Genomic DNA, 10,329 nt, shown 5'->3' with positions numbered 1-10,329 from the left:
ATTCATATACTTACGGCAAAAATTTACCGAGAATGATAACACCGCATAGTTTCGATTTTGTATGACGAATTTCAGCTTTGGCCGGGTTAAATTATACCTAGCCCAGTGTTGCCAACCGTACTATAATTATAGTATTTGTACTATACTTTTGGTCCGCGCACTTACGTAATTATATACAGACATTTTAATACAGTTTTGTAGAAATATTATTGAGAATAACTAAATATTCACAGTATAATTAATTATTATTAACAAAAACAAATAATCAATTAAAAAATGCTACTGAGGCCAAAGAAGTTATAACATTAACGAAGGTAGTACATTATAACAATGATAAAATCAAGATAAACATGAATACAATATGGACAGGTAGAACTAAATATTCCATAATAAATTATTATCAAAATCCAAAAATAGTCAACAAAACGTCCACTAGGTACATGATATATAGTTGGCAAATCGATGTTATTAAATTAGAAAAAAATAATAAAATTAAAATAATTGAGCTGAGTACAAAAAGGGCATTTGTCAAACAACATGATTTTCCAGGAGAATTGTAAGTTTTTAGATAATATGGATTGATCTAAAAATATAAAAATAGTTTGAAAGCTTAAAATACACTTTAAATGTATGCATATATTTTTGTGTTACACTTCACCTTAAGAAACTTAAAAATACAAGAAAAATAGTATGTGGTAACTAGGAAGATTTATAAATAAAATTAAAAATTACATTGTCACGTACATTAATAAATGTGGAATAACAGTTAGGGAATTTGAAATTAGTTTGATTTTGTTTTGAAGGTCATCGATTGATTCCCACTGAGCTGAAGACCGATGTACATGGGTTACGTAATGACCACTACAGTCTTTATGCGATGGTGGAATAAAATCAATCAATGCTTTTAATTTAAATTGTTTATTAAGTATACTTAAAGTTAGAGGTATATTGGATATAGTTACTCGGTAGTTATTGTCTGCATCTTGAGCATTGATACCAAATATTTCAAAAAATATAAGATCGGAACTACATGAAAAAATTGATGTTATTTTACCATCACAATGTTTAGAATTAAATATATTATTACACTTTCGTTCTTCCGACAACACTATAGCTTCTTGCAAGCTACTTATACCAAAAATTGTTAAAATATTGTAGTCGAGTGGAACAAATGCAATCATGTGAATCCGATCATCACAATTAAGTTTAGAACATTTGTCAGATCTTTGTAACGATGGAAATGTTAGCCTCACTACTTTCTCAACTATTAGAGACACATTACAATCACATTTAATTTTTTTCAAGTTTTTGCTAAAATGATAGGGACTGAAAATGGAATCCAAAATTTCTGCCCTTAATTTGTATTTTTGTGACACTACTTGTTTTCCACTAACACAGTATACTAATTCACTTAATTTAGAAGTTCTCATTGAATCCACAACACTTTTATTAAAATTTTCTGCATCTAAATAAGTTATCACGAGTGCATGAACAACTGCGTCGAAGGCACACGTATTTTCTAATGCTATTAAATTAGATTTAAATGAAATGGCTGGCAATAAATGTCCGTTTTTTTAAATATTCATTGGCTTCACCGATATAACATCTGCAGTATCGGAACTCCAATCCGGTTGTATATTGAAATATGATTGCCGATTTCGTCGTTTCACAACATTTTGCCCTCGCCAATTTTCTTCCGGTCGTGGTCTTTGCGAAAAAATAGATTCTTCTGGAAAATCATCATCACTTATTTCTTTTGGAAGATCATCAAAATTTTTTTCACTTCCGAGAGCAGTGTGATATTTCGAAGACGTAATTTTCAACTGACCTTCCAGAGAAAATAAATGTTTGCTTAAAAACAAATCTGCCCTGATAGGCAAATTTTCATTTTTTAATGTCAAATTTTTTAAATCCTTAAAATAACTCTCCACATTCGAGGTAGTGCAGGAAAGATCGCAACTACTGCCATTAATTAGCAGTATCATGATGCCTGTCCATAACGGCATTTTAGAACAAATGCTCTTTAATGGCTTTTCCAGGCCAGGAAGCCAATATAAATTATCCTGGTTATTATCGATATTATTCATATCACTTTTCACATTATTCACATATTCTTCAAACCATTCGCATTCATTATCGTCTATATTTACAAAATTAACAGTATCATCATTATCATCACTATCAGTATGACTGTCTTCCTCATACTGTAATAAATTGTTACAAATTCCATTCGCCACATATGATATAAGGAATTTTTTAGCTGAATCAGTTTGAATATTTTCATGGGTAGATAATGCAACGAATACAATGTTTTTTATTACAGATTTTATATTTTCTATGGATGTTTCGTCGACCAATAACCCAATACAGTGACAGTAAAATTTCTTTAATCTTTTGTCTATCTCTGAAAAACATCTCCATTTTGTAACAGAAGATATAAAATGATTCCTATCAATTCGATTGAAACATCTTGGACCTCTCACATTGTTTATTCGACAGATATCTTATACTTTTTTTGATGTATTCTTTAATATCATTACAGTCGGTAAAGCAATTGATAACTGAATTTATTAGCGCGGAAGATGCATCGAGTCTTATCTCATCCGGTATTGCAGCGCCCGATTTAATCCATTGCTCTAGCCAAAAAGTAATGGAAAGTGTGTCGTGTGCTTGTGAGATCATTTGGATTACAGGGGTACCGCTAATATTATTAACTTTTAACACACCTACATATAAAAATATGCGTTTTGCCCTCGTGTAACCAATTGGCTTTGGTTGGGGTTCCATCGCTTTCACAAGACTCCCTGTTGCATCCAGTGATAGTACAGACCAGTTTTTTTTTATATTGTTTATAAAAGTCCATTTGTGATATTGTCCAATAGTGGACAAAAAATGGATCAAGTCCACAATTATGGATGGCACCTAAGAATGGCAATGTGTGTTTCATTTGCCAGATTGATAGAAGCACATTGCTGTGCAGTTGATTGTCAGTAGCTAGTTCATATCTTACTTGTCGGTAAATATGTTCCGGGTGTAATGTTGGGGGTTCCAAATCACCATAAGCCATTGTATTGTTCGCCAACTGTCTTTTATACACAACTGCTGATTGATGAGTCAATTCTTTCGCCGCTTCAATCCTTTTAATTCCAGATAAATGCCTTTTTGATTGTTGTGTATGCTTAAAATTTACATCGTAACCAGTGATTACACATGAAATTATTTTGTCACCATCATAGTTCTTATTGTTTTCTTTTATTACACATTTTAAATACGCACCACATTCTTTGCATTTTGCTTCGCAAAGAAAACGAAAAGCACCTGTTCGAAATACCCATATACAATTAGTTTTATTGTGTTTGTAAATTTCGTCGTTGAGAACGTGCGTCCAAACTCCTTTTGGTGGTACAGTACGCGTTCGAAATTTTAAATTTGGACGATTGGGTTCATTCCTTATAGCAAAAATTTTATGGGGTTTGATCAGCTCCCACACATCCGATGATAATTTTAATTCAAATTTTAATGATACAGAATCTGAATCAGAGCTGTCTTCGATTGGGCACAACCGTTTTGTGGAAACATGTTCACTGTACTGACCTCCCAATTGAACAAATAATGCACAGTTATTTTTTCTCAACAAATTATATAAAGCTTTTGTAGACAATTTAAAGTTCAATTCCTTGGACATTCTTAAATAAACTTCATTTTTTGGAACAGGCACTTTCCGAACATCTTCAACAATTTCGTTTTTGAATTTTTCAAGACACTTCATTAGTTCATCGTCACAAACTGCTGCCTGTCTCGGGATATTGAAAAAAACTTTTAGACAAAAACAAAATAATGAAAAAAAAACAAATGCTTAACCAAAAGTTATGATAAACGATTTTACTAAACTAGCGACTAAATTTGACTGTTCAGACACGTTTATTTACAAAATCACTCGCTACTCAACTAAATCACTGGAACAGTCCGAACAAAGCTTAAGAGGCGGTAAAAGGTTCAACGTTCGTCGTTGCAGGACAACTGAACTTGTATGTTCATTCTTTTTCAAGGCTCGGTCAGTGTTGCCATCTTTTCAAAGTGGAATTATAGTACAGGACCTCCAAAATTATAGTATTTGGGGAAAAATATAGTACACGTTGTCATCTGTTAAAAATATAATTAGGTACCAATAGGTTTCTTGTGTCTCAGAAAAAAATAGCGGAGAATACTAAATCAAACTTATTTCAACTTCCCTAACTGTTATTTCACGTTTATTTATGTACGTGGCAATGTAATTCTTAATTTTATTTAATGAATCTTTATAGTTGCCACATACTATTATTTTTTGTATTTTTAAGTTTCTGAAGGTGAAGTGTAACACAAAAATATATGCATACATTTAAAGTGTATTTTAAGCTTTCAAACTATTTTTATATTTTTAGATCAATCCATATTATCTAAAAACTTACAATTCTCCTGGAAAATCATGTTGTTTGACAGATGCCCTTTTTGTACTCAGCTCAATTATTTTAATTTTATTATTTTTTTCTAATTTAATAACATCGATTTGCCAACTATATATTATGTACCTACTGGACGTTTTGTTGATTATTTTTGGATTTTGATAATAATTATGGAATACTTAGATCTACCTGTCTATATTGTATTCATGTTTATCTTGATTTTATCATTGTTATAATATACTATCTTCGTTAATGTTATAACTTCTTTGGCCTCAGTAGCAATTTTAATTGATTATTTTTTTTGTTATTAATAATTAATTACACTGTGAATATTTAGTCATTCTCAATAATATTTCTACAAAACTGTATTAAAATGTATGTATATAATTACGTAAACACGCGGACCAAAAGTATAGTACAAATACTATAATTATAGTACGGTTGGCAACACTGGGCTAGGTATAATTTAACCCGGCCAAAGCTGAACTTCGTCATACAAAATCGAAACTATGCGGTGTTATTTCTTGACATTTTTTTTTGCCGTATATGAATGAATAGGCTAGGTAGTTAAAATATAAACTCTGTATTTATTGGAGGCCAAACTTATAAAGATTCCGTGAAAACATTAAAATATGCAGTTATATATCAAGTGCTGTCATAATAATAAGTGACAGTATTTAACCGCTTGTGGGTAGTTATAAAAGTTATGTTAAGTAAAAGTATCTATGATATATTATTATGATTCGTTTTATTTAAGCACAAGTTCGCATACCTACAACAGTTGTAGGTAGGTATATGAAGTACCATGTAATATGTTTGGTTAATGCAACGGGCGCTGAAAAATCTTGCTAAACTCCTGTGAAAACATTACCTATTTCAAATTACCTATTTTAGCATGTCATTACGGAGAAACTTGATTGTACCATTTAAACACACGAAAGTAGGTAAGTATACAAAATATAAATGCACTATTACCATTTAGTGCTGCCGATTATTAATTGTATAATCGGCAATATATTCTGTATCCGAACATGTCTATCTTTGGCAACAGTGTCTGCAGTCTGCATTAACGGAAAAGGCCATGGACACAATCCTTTGCTACCTTCAAACAAAACACCATGCCTTCGTCTCATACAATCCACTGTTGCCCGTGCACACCTACTTATATTCGCGCATAAAACTTTACATTATCTTGTATTATTTTCAGGCTTCAATTATGAATGTTGTGTTATTTTCAGGGTTAATTCTAAATTTATACATTACCTACCTTTATTCTTCTAGGTAATCGTATCCTTCCATAGGTACATATTTTCCGGTGAAAACGCTTAATCTAATGATCCTTCCAGGTAGTTACCTAAATTAAAAAAGTTATGGGCAAATCAAATTATGACAAGCGTGTAGTTGGAGTGCCCACTTTTGAAAAACAAATAAAATCCAAAATAGCCAATCGTTAGTGCTACATTAGTATTGGTTAGTGCTGCAAAAATTATCGTTATTGCCATTAAATTGCAAAAGTTATGGGCAAATCAAATTATAAAAAACGTCAAGTTGGACTGCCCACTTTTTAAAAACGAATAAAATTCCAAATCCAAAATAACTAATCGTTAGTGCTACGTTAGTGTTAGTTAGTGCTGTAAAAATTATCGTAATTGCCATTAAATTAAAAAAGTTATGGGCAAATCAAATTATGACAAGCGTCTAGTTGGAGAGCCCACTTTTGAAAAACAAATAAAATCCAAAATAGCCAATCCTTAGTGCTACATTAGTATTGGTTAGTGCTGTAAAAATTACCGTTATTTCCATTACATTACAAAAGTTATGAGCAAATCATTCAGGTACCTACTAAAGTGAAGTTTTTATGTACTTACAGGTAAATACCTAGCGCAATTGTTAGAGTGAAAGAAAAAAGAGATTAGAATGGATAGGTACACATTATTAGCCTGATTTCCGAAGGTAAACTCAATGATTTTAGTTCATAATTGAAGCCTGAAAATAATACAAGATAATGTAAAGTTTTATGCGCGAATACAAGTAGGTGTGCACGGGCAACAGTGGATAGTATGAGGCGAAGGGATGGTGTTTTGTTTGAAGCCAGCGAAGGCAGGTAGCAAAGGATTGTGTCCATGGCCTTTTCCGTTATTGCAGACTGCAGACACTGTTGCCAAAGATAGACATGTTCGGATACAGAATATATTGCCGATTATACAATTAATAATCGGCAGCACTAAATGGTAATAGTGTATTTATATTTTGTATACTTACCTACTTTCGTGTGTTTAAATGGTACAATCAAGTTTCTCCGTAATGACATGCTAAAATAGGTAATTTGAAATACCATAATAGTATGTTATGTTTTCACAGGAGTTTAGCAAGATTTTTTAACGCCCGTTGCATTAACCAAACATATTACATGGTACTTCATATACCTACCTACAACTGTTGTAGGTATGCGAACTTGTGCCTAAATAAAACGAATCATAATAATATAACATAGATACTTTTACTTAACATAACTTTTATAACTACCTACTTACAAGCGGTTAAATACTGTCACTTATTATTATGACAGCACTTGATATATAACTGCATATTTTAATGTTTTCACGGAATCTTTATAAGTTTGGCCTCCAATAAATACAGAGTTTATATTTTAACTACCTAGCCTATTCATTCCTATACGGCAAAAAAATATGCCAAGAAATAACACCGCATAGTTTCGATTTTGTATGACGAAGTTCAGCTTTGGCCGGGTTAAATTATACCTAGCCCAGTGTTGCCAACCGTACTATAATTATAGTATTTGTACTATACTTTTGGTCCGCGTGTTTACGTAATTATATACACACATTTTAATACAGTTTTGTAGAAATATTATTGAGAATGACTAAATATTCACAGTGTAATTAATTATTAATAACAAAAAAAAATCAATTAAAATTGCTACTGAGGCCAAAGAAGTAATAACATTAACGAAGATAGTATATTATAACAATGATAAAATCAAGATAAACATGAATACAATATGGACAGGTAGATCTAAGTATTCCATAATTATTATCAAAATCCAAAAATAATCAACAAAACGTCCAGTAGGTACATAATATATAGTTGGCAAATCGATGTTATTAAATTAGAAAAGAAATAATAAAATTAAAATAATTGAGCTGAGTACAAAAAGGGCATTTGTCAAACAACATGATTTTCCAGGAGAATTGTAAGTTTTTAGATAATATGGATTGATCTAAAAATATAAAAATAGTTTGAAAGCTTAAAATACACTTTAAATGTATGCATATATTTTTGTGCTACACTTCACCTTAAGAAACTTAAAAATACAAAAAATAATAGTATTTGGCAACTATAAAGATTCATTAAATAAAATTAAAAATTAGATTGCCACGTACAATAATAAACGTGAAATAACAGTTAGGGAATTTGAAATTAGTTTGATTTAGTATTCTCCGTTATTTTTTTCTGAGAAACAAGAAACCTATTGGTACCTAATTGTATTTTTAACAGATGACAACGTGTACTATATTTTTACCCCAAATACTATAATTTTGGAGGTCCTGTACTATAATTCCACTTTGAAAAGATGGCAACACTGACCGAGCCTTGAAAAAGAAAGAACATACAAGTTCAGTTGTCCTGCAGCGACGAACGTTGAACCTCTTACCGCCTCTTAAGCTTTGTTCGGACTGTTCCAGTGATTTAGTCGAGTAGCGAGTGATTTTGTAAATAAACGTGTCTGAACAGTCAAATTTAGTCGCTAGTTTAGTAAAATCGTTTATCATAATTTTTGTGTTAAGCATTTGTTTTTTTTTTATTAATTTTGTTTTTGTATAAAAAAAATTTTCAATATGCCGAGACAGGCAGCAGTTTGTGACGATGAACTAATGAAGGGTCTTGAAAAATTCAAAAACGAAATTGTTGAAGATGTTCGGAAAGTGCCTGTTCCAAAAAATGAAGTTTATTTAAGAATGTCCAAGGAATTGAACTTTAAATTGTCTACAAAAGCTTTATATAATTTGTTGAGAAAAAATAGCTGTGCATTATTTGTTCAATTGGGAGGTCAGTACAGTGAACATGTTTCCACAAAACGGTTGTGCCCAATCGAAGACAGCTCTGATTCAGATTCTGAATCATTAAAATTTGAATTAAAATTATCATCGGATGTGTGGGAGCTGATCAAACCCCATAAAATTGTTGCTATAAGGAATGAACCCAATCGTCCAAATTTAAAATTTCGAACGCGTACTGTACCACCAAAAGGAGTTTGGACGCACGTTCTCAACGACGAAATTTACAAACAAAATAAAACTAATTGTATATGGGTATTTCGAACAGGTGCTTTTCGTTTTCTTTGCGAAGCAAAATGCAAAGAATGTGGTGCGTATTTAAAATGTGTAATAAAAGAAAACAATAAGAACTATGATGGTGACAAAATAATTTCATGTGTAATCACTGGTTACGATGTAAATTTTAAACATACACAACAATCAAAAAGGCATTTATCTGGAATTAAAAGGATTGAAGCGGCGAAAGAATTGACTCATCAATCAGCAGTTGTGAATAAAAGACAGTTGGCGAACAATACAATGGCTTATGGTGATTTGGAACCCCCAACATTACACCCGAAACATATTTAAGTCAAGTAAGATATGAACTAGCTACTGACAATCAACTGCACAGCAATGTGCTTCTATCAATCTGGCAAATGAAACACACATTGCCATTCTTAGGTGCCATCCATAATTGTGGACTTGATCCATTTTTTGTCCACTATTGGACAATATCACAAATGGACTTTTATAAACAATATTAAAAAAAACTGGTCTGTACTATCACTGGATGCAACAGGGAGTCTTGTGAAAGCGATGGAACCCCAACCAAAGCCAATTGGTTACACGAGGGCAAAACGCATATTTTTATATGTAGGTGTGTTAAAAGTTAATAATATTAGCGGTACCCCTGTAATCCAAATGATCTCACAAGCACACGACACACTTTCCATTACTTTTTGGTTGGAGCAATGGATTAAATCGGGCGCTGCAATACCGGATGAGATTAGACTCGATGCATCTTCCGCGCTAATAAATTCAGTTATCAATTGCTTTACCGACTGTAATGATATTAAAGAATACATCAAAAAAAGTATAAGATATCTGTCGAATAAACAATGTGAGAGGTCCAAGATGTTTCAATCGAATTGATAGGAATCATTTTATATCTTCTGTTACAAAATGGAGATGTTTTTCAGAGATAGACAAAAGATTAAAGAAATTTTACTGTCACTGTATTGGGTTATTGGTCGACGAAACATCCATAGAAAATATACAATCTGTAATAAAAAACATCGTATTCGTTGCATTATCTACCCATGAAAATATTCAAACTGATTCAGCTAAAAAATTTCTTATATCATATGTGGCGAATGGAATTTGTAACAATTTATTACAGTATGAGGAAGACAGTCATACTGATAGTGATGATAATGATGATACTGTTAATTTTGTAAATATAGACGATAATGAATGCGAATGGTTTGAAGAATATGTGAATAATGTGAAAAGTGATATGAATAATATCGATAATAACCAGGATAATTTATATTGGCTTCCTGGCCTGGAAAAGCCATTAAAGAGCATTTGTTCTAAAATGCCGTTATGGACAGGCATCATGATACCGCTAATTAATGGCAGTAGTTGCGATCTTTCCTGCACTACCTCGAATGTGGAGAGTTATTTTAAGGATTTTAAAAATTTGACATTAAAAAATGAAAATTTGCCTATCAGGGCAGATTTGTTTTTAAGCAAACATTTATTTTCTCTGAAAGGTCAGTTGAAAATTACGTCTTCGAAATATCACACTGCTCTCGGAAGTGAAA

This window comes from Rhyacophila brunnea, unplaced genomic scaffold (assembly GCF_057557595.1).
Source record: "Rhyacophila brunnea isolate RB1 unplaced genomic scaffold, BYU_Rbru_1.0 scaffold_10, whole genome shotgun sequence".
Classification (NCBI taxonomy): Eukaryota; Metazoa; Arthropoda; class Insecta; order Trichoptera; family Rhyacophilidae; genus Rhyacophila; species Rhyacophila brunnea.
Note: the sequence above shows the minus strand (reverse complement) of the source record.